The 15,509-nt window shown below is 36.2% G+C and overlaps 1 protein-coding gene across 3 annotated transcripts in view; it reads right to left on the bottom strand.

The window, feature by feature from the left end:
* The window catches only part of LOC122718661 (A disintegrin and metalloproteinase with thrombospondin motifs 7-like), an 83,806-nt gene extending 75,864 nt beyond the window's left edge, over window positions 1-7,942 (bottom strand). For all 3 annotated transcript variants that reach the window (XM_043943885.1, XM_043943886.1, XM_043943887.1), the window contains exons 1-2: window positions 7,807-7,942; window positions 6,810-7,727 (exon numbers count right to left, since the gene is read on the bottom strand). The gene's annotated coding sequence lies outside the window, so the exon portion shown is untranslated. The remainder of the gene's footprint in view (window positions 1-6,809; window positions 7,728-7,806) is intronic.
* Window positions 7,943-15,509: the final 7,567 nt, after the last annotated feature.

Here is a 15,509-nt window from a genome sequence, read left to right as displayed (position 1 = left end):
TGGGAGGAGATTGTTGTAGCTCAGCCGGTATTTGTTCCACGGTTAAACCACCGTGTAATCTGTTACCACATATATAGATCACGCGAGACGGGTAAGTTAGTTTTCTCTCTTTCTCTTTCTTTTTAAAGGTTAAAAAAAGAAACGCTCGCATCCTCGTCGTCCTGCGAGCGTCCCACAAGCAAGAAAGAAGTAATTATTTCACTTGGATAGTTTCTCATTGCGGATCGGACGCACGTACACAAACCCGGGGTTAACGTTTTATTTGCCGAGTTCCAGAGTGGAAAATTGTCGGCGCGATCAGGCCACGAAAGGTAGAAATTACGTTGTACGATGTTAACGATAATTTAAGAAACAAGTAATGGAAATTCTATGGCAGTGGTTTTCTTGGACGAAAAATCGAGGCGTGCTGCGTGAAATTACGCTTTCCGCAATTCTTTTAATGGAAAAGCACGCGTTAAAATTTATTATTTATAAATTGTTAAATTTTAAGGATTAATTACATTAATTGTAATAATTTAAAATTATATAAAAAAAATGTTATTTTTATTCAATTTAGTATTGAAAATATAACTTGTTAAAACTTGTTAAAAGTTAGTTCGTAGCGACAATTTGAACAATCGTTTTTTTTTTTGTAAAAATTTAATTTATATTAATTTTACCGCGTTAGCGAAGCGATCGGGACAAGTTGTAATTCCTCAAGAAACGTATTATTTAGAATCTCTCTATAATTTTTAATAAAAGGTATGTAGATTTCTATTAATTTTATGGGATGTTAGAGATATGTTCAGTTTTATGACTAAAAGAGCAAGCGAACGAGCGGGATACCTCGTGTCAGTGATTCTTACACCAGAGAGAATCGCTCTCTGGCATAATTTTATTAAACCAGCGTCAAGAATTTTCTAGAATTTTTTAATAAAAAAAGTATATCCTAAGCTATACATACTTTTATTGTCAATTTCATTCACCTTGGAAGAAAGATTAAAATTCTGTGAAATTGAAGGTAACCTTACATCAATAATATTTTTATATCAGTATTCCTTGTATTTATTACCTAGAATTTTTCACAAATTATCGTCAATTATATTATTATTATTATTATTATTACTACTACTATTATTATTATTATTATGTGATCCTGGTCAGACGAATTGATGTTATACAGTGAAAAGTGGTTGGATTCGAAGAATAGATTCAAGAACCACTGGTGTACACAGTATTATGGGATGCGCCCGTGGCCGGGTTCGTGTAGGTACGGTCCGACTTAACGATTTAATAATTGCGCGGTTCCCTTCGTTCTCCAAACAACGCACGATCATTAAGCGCGATATAATTCGTTCCTCTCGGGATTTGATATGCAACCGGCTTGACGAGGACCTCCGCCGTTTCGCTTTCACGTTATTATTAGCCGTGTAACAACATAATGACGCGAGGAAAGCGTCTGGTACGCGTCGATTAGTTCGACAGGTATGCGATAAAACCATGAATTTCTTTTACTCGAAATGAGGCATCGACCTAATTTTTTCTATTTTTTTTTTTTNTTTTTTTTTTTTTTTTTTTTACAGAAGGATGCTTCCGTGAAAATTTTTTTTTTTATTCTTGATTTTTCTTGTATCGTATTGTTCTTCGTGTTAAGTTAAATATTGGTATCGAGTTGAATGGTATCGATGATTGGAAAAGTGAGAAAAATATTAATATAATAATCATTTGGGAATTTAATTTATATATTTATTATATTATAATTTATATATAATTTATAAATATTATTTATTTAATTTATATATTATTTATCTCGTTCTTCGAGATAAATAACTTGCAACTAAAAATAGCATAAAGGGATAAATTAATAAGTTCTTCTTTCAATGTATTTGAAAAATAGAAAAATATAAAGAAATTTGAGAATGATTTCAGCTTGTTTCTTTTCCCAATAAATGTAATTGAAAATTTGTTTGAGAAAGTATTTGTATTGAAATATTGTAAGTGAAATTGTTAAAGGATAAATTTTTAATTAAAAGTAATTGAAAAAAATGTAAAAAAAAATAATAAACTACCGATGTAACTCGCTCGGTGGTCCATATAAATCTGAATTTTAATAAATGACGAACGCTGTTTCTCTGATGAGCGAAATAAATTTCATCGAAATAATAATCATCGAATAATAACGAAGAAAATGATTATATTATACGTTATATTAATCATTTCGAGTGTATATTAAAAATAATATTTCGTTATATTATTAATTAACACGATTAATATTTTTCTTATCTTAATGATGTTATTTCTTATTTCGTGTAATATTACCCGGCCGACCGATCAGCAGTGGAACGTTTGGAACGTGAAACGCCGCAAGAAATTTTCCACGGAAGCTTCCAAGTACTCCAATTAACGGAAAAGATTCGTCCATGGTACGTATCCGGTGAAACGAACAGAAATTTCATCGTAATTTTTCCGCTATTTTCTCACGTTTCGTCTCACGTTTCGAACCGAGTTTATATTGCCTCGTTAAACGAATCGTGTAAGGAAGATACTCCTCGCGTCATAAGCGATCCATTTCCGCGCTTTCTGTTACGAGCAGAAACGTGTACATACTATGTTTTACTGTTCTCTACGGTTCTCGTGAAAAACTGATACATCCTCGTGATTCACTTGTCAGCGATATTATCAACTTGAATGATGCCTGCAGAGTCGTTAAGAGCACGATAAATGTATGAGAATCGTAATAGTTTTTAAATTGAGTAATAAAACGATACATATTACCTATATATAGTTCTTGTTGCATCATCATGTGTAAACTGTTTATTTCTATTCAGTTCCTTTCCTACAAAAAATTTAATTTTTTCAATTCAGTATTTATCATTCTAAAAAAAAAGAAGAAAAAAAAATAATTGGTGGGAAATATTTAAATTTTCGTTATATTTTACTCGTTATTGATTCATCTATTAATTTATCTATCTCTTTTTTTTAATATCCAGTCATAAATTTCTTGAATGTATAAATAATCATTATTTTATTCTTAATTTTAAATTAAATTGATAAATTTAAATTGATTAATTGAAGGAGAATGAGAATCATAGTAAATCTAATTGATAGTATTATAATTTTATGTTATTTTAAGTTAATTGATATCTTAATGTAATAGTGACACAAATTAAAGCCAATAATGTACTATTAAAATGGAAAAATATATCAAGAAAGTTATTTTTTAAATATCAATTTCTAAATATAAATTTCTCAAAATAATTTCTACGTTATTTATGTCATTATAATTCTTGACATCTAATTATTTATTTTGCAATATTATATTGTTGTAATAATTCTTTTGAATAATGTTGTGAAAAATTGTCAGATTTGTTTATTAAAAAATTATTAACAAAAATATTTCGTCGAAATAATTTAGTTTATCGTTATAAACAATTGACAATGGCTAAATTAAAAAGATTAGTCTAAACCCAATGCAAATCGACTAACAATTAAATGAATTTTTATTTAATTTTGATTTGAGAATGAAATTAAACTTAAAATTAAGATAAGATAATTAATGTTGAACAACAACAATAACAAATAAATAATCTAACCTAACCTAAACTTAACCTAAACTCGAACTGTTTTCGATAATAATTTTTTAAATAATAAATGATCATCAAGTAAATACAACATTATTCCGTGATAACCTTGACACATGTTAAAAAAATCATTAAGATCAGAGACTGATATCTTTCAGTAAATATTTACCTTACATTATACTTCATGTTCAATATACCATAAACTTACATAAGTTATCGAATTGCGCACTCTTTGCACTCCTGACACAAAACGAACCGTATTTCATTCGCAACAATTACAATTTACAAGTTACATTTCACAAGTTGTTCCCAGAACGGGAATAAACCCGAGTAACCTCTTCCCTACGATCATCTCTTCTTTATTCCCGATATGCGCGATGAAGACGTACGAGTTACAAAGAAATCCATATTTGCATTTGAAAGGCTGGTTGCACACGTTTGAAATCCGTTCAGAAAAGCGGAAATAATCGGTAGGATCGTGGAACTCGCCTCTCCGCGAGGAATTTTAATTAGTCGTTCCTATGTATCTCGCAATTCGATTATCGATCCCAGCGCGAGTGACGCGAGTCACGTAAGCGGCCGTCGATAAATTTCACGAAACGCCACGTCGTCGAATAAGTTTGCAAGCTGGGAATCGACGTGTCGTCGTACACGGACAAAAGCTCTAATGTCTCTTCTACGAGGTTTCTACGCTCTTACTATCGTGTATCGTAAATAAACACTGTGTTGGAGATTCGTTTAAGAAGGATCGTTGATGGAATGCCTGCAAAGAAGAAGAGTCAATTTTCGATATACATTTTCGAAGAGACCGCACACGATTAATGATATTGGCGATAATATCGAGGAAAATATTGACAATAATGTTTTAAATATTGTTTTAATGCGATATTTTTTAATCTTGATATTCGAGATGACCAATAATATTTTCAATTCTTTACAGTGTAGTGGGAATATTGTTGAACGTATGGGAGCAGTTCATGCGACGTTTATATACGATTATATTGTTATTATTATTAAGAATTCTACGAGATTATTATCGAATATAAATTGTTGTCGAACAATCGTTTTAAATCGTTATTCGATTATTTGGATAAAGTTTTATCCCAAGTATTAAACGATAATGATAATGGAAAAATATATTGTTAAATTAAATAAAAATAAAATATAAAGGAACGATTTATGCGATATTTTATCTTTACAATTATTTTTACAAGAGAGATTCGAATAATTGAATTAAAAGTGCAAGGTTCGTAATATAATAAAAACTCGTTGCAATTAGTTAAATATTAATTACGATTTGCTTTCGGTCAATGCATATCACTCCGCTTTATTTTTCTAATTAAATCGTAGCTCTATATCTCGTTTCGTACATCGATACTGTTCAATCGAACGAAAATTGAAACACGTGTACGATTGCGATCGTGGTAATCGCTACGAATATCGTTAAATTAACGAACCAAGTCACGGGTATGCGCGTAAGCTAACCTAAAAGGATACAGATGTTCACCGATATTGACGTCAAAAATTGACGGAGTATCATCGGAACGGGACAAATATTGTACAGAAATTTCATTAACGTTCAATAAATAATCGGGCCACGAGTAATTTGTGAAAATGAAAATCAAACATTCAACACCGTTACTGTGTCAAGTTGGCGTAAGACAAAGTTAACTCGATATCGCCGTACAAAAGGAACAACCGCTTTATGATTTCATGCTCGCTCGCTTACCGATGTATCATCAACGTTAACAGCCTCGTTCCACCACGTCGAGTTTAATGGTTTAATAACTGAAATTGAAAAGTCGAGCACTATCGGTAACGAAACGAGACACACAGTCGATAATTATAACCTTTGTTTCACAAAATTATTTTCCAAAGGTAAATAACGCAACTATTAACGCCATATCTAACCTCATCAGACCTCTTTTCTTTCTCGTTGTCCCTATTAACCAGCTAATTCTCGCGATCGATCACCAAATAAGCGAACAACAAACAGACGGTAGCCGACGGCACTCGTGAAAATTAATCCTATGCACGAGGTAAAGTGGGCAGCCCGTGTACAAAGGATATCCATAACTCTGTCGATAATTTTCGGATTCCTGATTAATTGCGGGCGCCCCCACGGCGCACAACGACACACGCGAGCCCGACTACACACGGTTTACTCTTGTTGACACTTTTGCACGCGATAAATCACGCGAGTCACGAGAAGTTGCGAGAACCAGTTGCTACCGATCCCCGCCGTTCGATACCCCCCCTTTGGGGGGGAAAAAAGCCACCATAGTTTTGCGCCTTTCACGTTCCCTGACGCGTTTGCGTTTTATAGAATTCAAGAGTGGCTTTGTAAATATTTCAAAAGTTCGAAACCTGAGTGCGCGCAAAAATTAACGAATTCCTTTGAAACGAGTTTGCGAGGTTACGTTTTTTTGGAGAGAGAGAAAGAGAGAGACGAGAAGAGAGAAAGAGGGCAAATTCGAATAAAAGGCGAATATAACGCCATGTGCTCGAATTTTGTGGATCTAATTATCGTATCTCGTTAGAACTTTGTGAAACGAGAAGATCTTCGTGATAATTCATTTCGCGAAGCGATACTTTCAATTTCATTGTACGATTAATACGATGGGAAATAACAGATTCTACCCTCTCGATATTTTATCCAATTTGCTCGTAATTTTACGTTCTGTGGAAACGTGACCGTGGACGTGATTTATTTAAATGCGACCCCCTCGCCACGCGACAGGCGGCGTCATTCGATCCATGTTAAGAGATTTTAATTCCTGCCCGTTCTGTTTCCCGTGAAGCCGCTTAATGAACACGCTCCGCACGATAAATCAGGTTTGTCACGTGTAATTTTTACGAATTATCCGCTATACTTTTTCAAAATATAATTTTAATTTAATCCATCGAAAATAATTTAAATTTTATTACATCATTTTATCGATAGAGTCAATTGTCCGATTTAATTCTGATATTTTGTCATTTGTTTACAATGCATGATCATAAAGAACGATTATCAGAATTCTAAACGGATAATTATTGCTAGTCATTTCCTCTTTACGTCACAATATCGTCGTCATATACACATAAATCAATAACTAAATTGTCTAAATTCGAACTAGATCTGCTCCGATACTCGTAACGTAAATTATTAAATTTCTTACGTTTTGCAGCTACACCGATCGAATATCGTCTCTTCTTCAAGAAACGAGAATACTCGATGGGGAAATAGATGTGGTTGCGTGTACGTACCAGTGGCGAATCGCGTAGTGGACACGTGGTAACAGCGGTGATGGCACACTATTCCGAAACACCTGCGCGCACGTTGCTCCGCACAAACGAATCGCGACGAGGATGCAACACACTGGATATCTCTCGACACTGTACCGCCGCACAGTCTCTCTCTCTCCCTGCCTCCCCCGCGGGCCCACCTCCTCTTTCACGACGAGCGACGTTCGCGTGGCGGCGGTTCATCAGCTCCGCCGGTTCATCACCCAACGGTTCACTTTTCGCCGGAAGTGGCTATGTGGATCACGAAAACGCGCGCCTCCAGAACCGCTCTCGTGGGGGAGGGCCCGATACCGCGAGTAGGGGGAGTGCGAGGGACCACCGCCTGCTGCGACCAGAGGTGGGGGGAGAAGAGATCACCGGAGAACCTTAGAAGCGAAGGAAAAGGACCGTGGAGGAGAGAAAACGTTGTAGGGAAATGGGATAGACGTCTAGAGAGAGAAAGAAAGAGAGAAGAGAAGAGAAGAGAAGAGAAAGAGAGAGAGAGAGAGAGAGGGAGAAGCGAGATACGCGGCAAGCGGGAAAGGACGAAAAGGGAACGAGATGTTTGGGGGGTGGGTGGAGTGAGGAAGAAGGATAATAGTCGCGGAGGGAGACAGGTACGAAGACGGAAAGGAGGCGAGAGAGACAGGGAGATAGAGCGAGGAGGGGGAAGCAGAATAGGGAGAGAGAAAGAGAGGGAAACAGAAATGACGGAACACGGATGCCGGGTCCGGCGGAGAAGTCGTGGGCACGATCGCCGTCACAACACTAGCGGTCTGGTGGTACACTCTTCCGATGCTACGTACACACACGCTCCTCTCCGCCGTTCTCTCTCCATCTCGTTCTCTCTTCCCGATCGAGTGGCCCTGTGCGCGCTCGCCTTCCTCCCGCTCTCCTATGCTATATACATATACACACGAGACTCTCTCGACTTCTATCCACGTATACGCGTACGTGTACACATAATATATATACGTACGATACACGGGATTACGCGTGACTACTACGCGGCTCTCGATCTCGCCTCTCTTTTCCGCCTCCTCTTTGCCTCGGTTATGCGTTAAACGGAGAGGACTCGGAGGTTCCCTCCTACCTTGGACGGGCGCAAAAGCACGGACCGAGAACCGAGACAGGGCAATCTACTAGGTAAGACTAGTTCCTCCACCCAAGCCGTGGACCCGTTTTCCGTCGATCGCTCTCTCCCTCTCCTGTTTCGCTCTTTCTCTCCTGCTCTCTCTCTCTCGCCCTCCTCCCCGCTCCTCCCCATCTCCCTCGCCACCTCCTTCTTATCCGTTGCTCTTTTTTATCCTCCGCGTCTTTTGTCCATTTCTTTCTCCCTCTTCGTCTCTCTTCGCTCTACCTCGCGCCATATATACCCGCCTCTCCCGCCACTTTTTGCCTCTCTCCTTCTTTCGCGTCTTTCGCCTTCTCGCGATCTCCTTGCGCCCGAGGAATCCGTCTTCCTTTATTTCTTGCCGCTCCTTCGACACGACTCTATCCGCTCGCTTCCCTTTCTCCCTTGCCTCCCCTTTCCAAGCTTTTGCCCTTTACCTTCGGGCGCCACTATTTCCTCTCCTCCCTACTTCTCGTGCAACTTTGTTCGTCAAATTATATTTCTCGCCTTCCTCCCGAATATCTTTCGCTCTCGCTTCTCGGCTTTTTTTGTCCTTCCTTCCTTCCTTTCTTCCTTCGTCCCCTTACCTACCATACACATACATCCTTCACACGTTGGAAATCGTGTAGGCACCTTGTCGACCAAGACTCTCTCTCCTTCTCTTCGACCGTCGACAGTCTCTCTTTTTCGAATTTCGTCCCCGTTTGTTTTTGCCCGTAAATTCGCGTTGCTCGTTAGTCGTGTTGCGTGCGCATAAATCTTCTTCGTGTCGCGCATCTCCTCTCTTTTTCCCGCGCTCGTCTTTATTCGAGTGCCCGTATACATAGCAGAAGGCGCGCATGCACACTGTCCGGATCTACCACGCGCGAATAAATATGCTCCGAACAGCATCGATACTCCCGTCAACCGCGATAAATATATACACGTATCTCTCTTTCTCCTTCGAGATCACGCCTGTTCTCTTCCTTCGACGAGTTCATAAATAATATTTCAGATCTATATCGTATCGATCCCTTTCCCTTCCGAAGGAACGAAATTTTCCTCGGCGTTATCCATTTAAATGCATGAGATTTTTCGTCGAATTTGACGTTTTCGATGCTCTCGATGAATTCTTTTCTCATTGTAATATTTCTCGAACGAAATATCCTCTCGAACTTGAGAATGGAGAATGGAATTCTTTTCGAGACCGTTGCGTAAATTTCGTGTATCGTGAAACGGAACACAACTATTTTGAATTTACATTCAAAGGAGCAGAGAAGTTTTATTTACGATTTTTATATAAGTAAGAATCACCAATCGAGATAAACAATTTTTGCTCGTTTGCGAAAATTTCAATTCAACTTATTCGTTGTTGCGTCACTCTTTCGTTCGCTGTTCATTCAAACAGGTTGATAATTATAATATATTAGATCGTTCATAGCGAGTGACGTCTGGTTTCGATTCCGACTGACGCTCGGTTTTATTTCGACCCATTTTTCGAAGGAAAAACTTCTCCGTTCCGAGCCACTCGTACGGGATAATTACGCGATATATTTGAGAAGGCCAATACTCGATCTTAATCACGACGGGGCAATTTCTTCAACGCCTTGTTGCGACAAATTCGACAAACAAATAACTTTAACGAATATTCGAGGCAAAGATATTACGTTTTTAATTACTCGAGCGAGGAACATTGAGTCGCCAATTTATGAAAATTCCTTTTTGCTTCCCCGAGCTCTGTCCACTCTTACTCTTTGCGCGTCGAATCTATTAGAGGGGATTTACCTCGCATCGAGGATTTACCGCGCTCCTTTCGAGAAAAACTTTGCCTCAAGAAGAAGGAGAAGTGGAGAAGAAGTCGGCAGAGTTGCCAAGATTCTTGGGAAAAAAAGCTGCCCGTTCTTCAACTTTTATCTTTTATCTTCTTTCAGCCTTCTAAACTTGATGATGAAACTTGGTCGAAAGTCGCGGAAAGAATGCAAGAGGCGCCAATAATTTTCCGAATCTATCTTTTTCAAGATCGAATTTTTTAATTACCTCTTTGACATTAATTATCCCTGGTGAAACTGATGGAATAAGAATGAGATATCGTAATTGCGAAGAGAGAGAAAAAGAAAAAAAATAATGACGCAGTACTAGTAAAACGTAACGCGTACAAAACGCGTGATAATTATCAATGTATCACGTTAATCATGCTACGCATTTATAAATAAACGTTCATCTATTATTATAATTATATTTAAGATAGAAAGAAAAAAAGAAAGGAAAGAAACGCTCACTTATTTATACTACAGAAATATACGTAAATATATTTACATCGTATCTCGATGCATACGATTAATCTAAGCCAATTAATTACACTTTTTTTTTCCCCGCTCGTTTCCAAGGACTAAGTAACATTTTTTTTTTTCTTCTTTTTTTATGCCTCTCCCTTGTATCCTCTCGCTTATAACAATGATCTTTCATCCACAACGGTAACGAAAACTCGTCCTGGAAAAAACTTTTCTTCCTTCTGACCGTTTCCGAGATTTATCCCCCCTTAAATTTCACCGCTTCTTTCTTCCTTCTCCTCCCTTCCCCCCTCTCCTTCCTTTGCACGCGGCCCCAATGTTTCCCTTGCGCCCGCAAAAGTCATCGCGAACAACCAATGTTTCGAACTCTCTTATCTGGCCTTTTGAAACGTTTCGCCGTTTCGAATATATCGCGAGATATCACGGCAGTTTTATGAACCCTTCCCCCGTCCCAGTTACAAACGGAGCGTAACCACTGGCGTGGTGTGACGAAGGAGCGTGGAAAATCGTGGATTTCCAAAGGGGAAGGAGGGAGGGAGGGAGAGAGAGAGAGAGAACGACGCGTGTGTCGACGGATGGAAATCGAAAGGTCGGTTTCCAAAGTGCATCGTCGCGATATATGCGCCGATTTGCCGGGAATGTCGATTATATCGCGGATCAGAAGACGGTTTACGATCTCATTCGAATATGTACCCGCCGTTTATGAGAGGCGATGATACACATAAATAAGGTATGCGAAGTGAGATCGAACACATTGTCGTTGAAAAAAAAAGAAACAGAGAAAAAAATTATTGAAATTTTTCTCGCTCAAGAAAATTATACGTGGATAATTTAATATTATTTTTTCAATAATTATTAAGCGTATTTTGGTTGAAAAGTTTATCCAATTTTCACGAGAATTTTCGATACGAGAGGATATATAAAATTAAGTTTTGGTAAGAAGGTGAAGGAGATCGGGGACGTTACAAATGCGATCAGCGATTTAGTTAAGAGGAAGGAGAGATGTTTTCTATTTAGTTACGGGTCGTGGTTGGAGAGAGAAAGAGGATGGCAGTTACGACTTTTCTCGGAATCGGGCTAATGGAAGGGGCTTAACGTTATTTACTTATTGAAAGAAAAGAGGGGAATAATACTTTCGATTGGAAAAAATTGTAGAAACATTGTTGAACGAAACTCGAGGAGAAGAACGATTCGTTCTTTTCAACTCGTCTTGTTAAAATTTATCCGTTATCCGTTTAGAAGAGGAGAAATCGCTCGTGAAATTATTTATCAAAGCGAAAATTAAAAAGACTAAAACTTAACTAAATCAAATAGAAACTATTTCTTTCAAAACAACGAGTATATAATTTAAAAAAAAATTATAGAAAAATTAACCCTCTTCTCTTTATTCTCAAGATTCTCAAGGAAATTACAACGCGTGTCGATCGAATTAAAATTAAAAAAAAAAAATTAATTTCTTTACAATCAATTTAAAAATAGACGCGCGCGTCAACAATCTCGAAAATTTCTCCATTTCATCGAATTAAAAGAATTACTCAAAGAAAATCCGATCATCATAATAACGCGACGGAAGATGTTTCGAACGACGATGGATGAACGAAGTTTCAGGATAATAAGCAGCTGGTAGCCGCAATTGGCGGCGGCCTACGAACTCGTTCGCGTGGGTCGGCCATCCGTGGATTTTAGAATCGATACGACCTTCGCCGTGTGGCGGCGGCAGCTGTGCCAGATCAACCGGAGCACCATAGCACTCGTTTATTATGCGCTTCAAATTGCATCGAACACACGTTAACGACGATCGAATACGCATCTGTCGCATCGATTCCTGCGCGAAAACGAACAGATCGAATGTCTCCAAGATTCTTCCTCGAATCTTTCTCGAAGTTTGGCGAATCTAACCGGCGGCGATTATAATTCGATTCGAAACTTTCGTTCGAGAGAGGCGGGGATATATTTTGATTTTTCCAGATATATTTCCAAATCTAAAAAAATATATTGTTTCTTATTTTTTGGGTTTATAACAAGTTCTTCATCTTTTTTCCGTGTTATGTAAATTAAATTATAGTGGATCGGTGAAATCAGGTTAAATTAAATCTAAAAGTTCAGGTAAAAATTCATCCAGGCTTCGATACTTTCAAACCACGAAAATAACGAATGAAATCTTTCTTTTTTTTTTTTTTTTATATAAGGAATGTGTTTAAACGAGAAAAAAAAGAAAAAACAGAGCAAATTAATTATTTGTACCCAGATTTCGAAATTTTCAAGTGACAAAAGTAAAAAAAAAAAAAAAATTGAAGCTTCGATCTAAAATTAAAAGAAATATATATTGAGACGAGATTTCTTTGAAATTTTCGAATTAATTCAGAAAAGAATCTTGAAGAAGATTTTAAAATTATCCCATTTCTAGAAATTATCTTAGAAACGATCAACTTTCCTTTTTTTTTATAAGGAATATGTCTAAACGAGAAGGAAAAGAAAAAACAGCGCAAATTAATTATTTGTACCCAGATTTCGAAATTTTTGAGTAACAAAACTAAAAAAAAAAAAAAATTAAAATTTCGATCTAAAATTAAAAGATATATAGAGATAAGATTTTTAAAATTATCCCATTTCTAGAAATTATCCTAGAAACGATCGACTTTCCTTTTCTCCTTCGGAACGCAGCGAGGCGAAAGAGAAGAAAGAGAAGAAGAAGAGAAGAGAGAGAGAGAGAGAAAGAGAGAGAGCCACGTAAATTAATTAATGGCTGTAATCGCGCGGATAAGCGAAATAACAGGCGCGGGGACCACCCACCGCAGCTTGTCTGCTCCCCGGATAGACGAAACGCAACGGGTTTCAAGATTCGTTCGATCGCGTATGACAAACGATCGGCCATAACGTCGAATTAACTTTCAACCGGTCCGGTTCCACGTTTGATCGAGTCTAGCGAACCGTATCCGCTAGGATGCATTAACTCTCGTGATCGTTCCTGCGCCGACCAATCGACTGTAAAACCCACTTGCAAGTAGGGTAACGCGATCCGTTCGGCTGTTGAAAAAAAAATTTTTTTTTTTTCCTCCCACTCATAGCCACGCGTCGCGTCCGTTTGAAAACCGAGTTTTTCCAAGGAGCTTCGAAATAATTCGAAAATATGTACACACGTTTCTCTGACACTTTATCGAAGAATATTTTACTCTGAGAAATCAGATAATCGAGATTAAAGGGGAATAAAGAGGAATATGAGAATATAATTAATAATTTAATTTAACTTAATTTAATTTTATTCGTGCTTCGAATAAAATTCTTTTTTATTAAATTATTTTTACGTCGTGTAAAATTGTTATGATGAAACTTCGAAATAATTCGAAACGTATACACGTGTTTCTTTGGCACTTTGCCAACGAATATTCTACTCTATTCTGTGAACAGTCAGATTGTGTCAAGATTGTGAATTTAAGTAAAATTTTTTTCCATCCACATCAATTTTTCCAAGGAGCCTCGAAATAATTCGAAACATATACATGGAATATGTTTCTTCCTCGAATATTTTATCCCGCGAAAAACCAAATTGTTAAAATTATCGATTAAAGGGGAATACGTATCTTTCTACGAGAATGGTATATATCAATAATATTTAATTCAATTTAATTTAATTTTGTTCGTGCTTCGATTTCTCTTTTACCAAATTATTTTTACGTCGTGTAAAATTTTCTTCCAGCCATGCCACGTATTTTCGAAGGAACTTCGAAATAATTCGAAATAACCAGATTATCAAGATTATCGATTAAAGGGGAATAAAGAAGAATATATACATACATTTTTCTACGAGAATGGTATATATTGGCAATTTGATTTAACTTTGTTCGCGTTTCGATTTCTTTTTCTCGAATTATTTTTACGTCGCGTATAATACGAATACAATATATCCGCTGTATGAAAATTTTTAGTTAAAATTTCTTTATTATATATACTTCATGGATGGTTATTAAAAACACATGTTAAAGCTTCATATCATGAATTTATAATTTTAGCATCAATTATATTAAAATAAGAGAGATATTACGATTAATAATAATTTACAAGATATTATTTAAATTATATCGATAATTTTTTGGTTGTTATTATAATGTATTGTAATTGGTATCTTAATTTAATTTAATTTTTATTCCTATTTCATCCGTTGTTCATATAGGATTAATAATTGTAAGAATAATAACTTTTTTAAAATTAGGATTGTTATTCAATAATAATTTCTCATAGATTAAGATCATCCGAATTATTATTATTACTATTATTATTTTTTTTTTTAGTAAGAACAAATGGATTTTTTACATTTATTAATAAAGATATAATTAAATTTTATACCACCAATTTTATTATTGTGATTTATGTTATATTCAAATATAGAATCATCGATTAAAAGAAGTTTGAATTGATAATCACCGTTTAAAAATTAGAATTTTGTATTTATAAATTGTCCTTCAAGTTCGAATTTTTCAAATTACGTGTTTCGAATGAATATACGAAAATTTATTACAATTATTGATATACGTATGGAAAAATGATACGATTTAAAAATTGTATATTCGCAGATCTCAAAAACGAAACGAAGATCGAACGATTTCAATCGCCGATAAGAAATGTCATAGCGAATTCACGAGTTCGCAAATTCATTGATAATTCAATTTATCACGAAATTTTAAAATCGTGTTCGAACGAGCTCGCAGTACATTGCAATTTATTAGGAGCGATCTCGAGTGATATTAAGTAACACATATTTACGATCAATTTATTATTTTACAACGAGGCAAAAAAAAAAAAAATAAATACGCGACGTTCCAATTTTTCTTCTTACATAATGATATTAGAGATTCATTATAATTGCACGTACATATATATAGCGATAAAATTTGATTAGGAGAAATCTTTCAATTCACACGTTCTTTTATTTTCACAAGCGATAAACTCAAGAATTTATGTATCTTATATACATCTTAATATTTCTGTTAAGAGTTTAATTACGTCGAAAAAAAAAAAACGAATAATTTCCAACGTGCATTTCCTGGACTGGACGCGAAGACTGGAATTCGAAGATGATTCAAGCGATTCAACGAAGACGATTATATAAATAATTAATAAAAAAGCCTAAAGAGATTCCCGAGTTAATTTCAGGCAACATTTTCCTCTGCAAAAACTTTGTTAACGAATCGATAAAAAAAAAAAGAAAATTTCCATTCAATCGTCGTACGATGTACCCACGTTCAACGTTTGCACGGATGCAACAGGCGTCTCTCTTTCTCTCTCTCTCTCTCTCTCTCT

The sequence above is a fragment of the Apis laboriosa genome, unplaced genomic scaffold, assembly GCF_014066325.1.
Source record: "Apis laboriosa isolate Shangri-la unplaced genomic scaffold, ASM1406632v1 scaffold68_cov148, whole genome shotgun sequence".
NCBI classification, from domain to species: domain Eukaryota; kingdom Metazoa; phylum Arthropoda; class Insecta; order Hymenoptera; family Apidae; genus Apis; species Apis laboriosa.
This window is presented reverse-complemented; position numbering and strand designations above follow the sequence as displayed.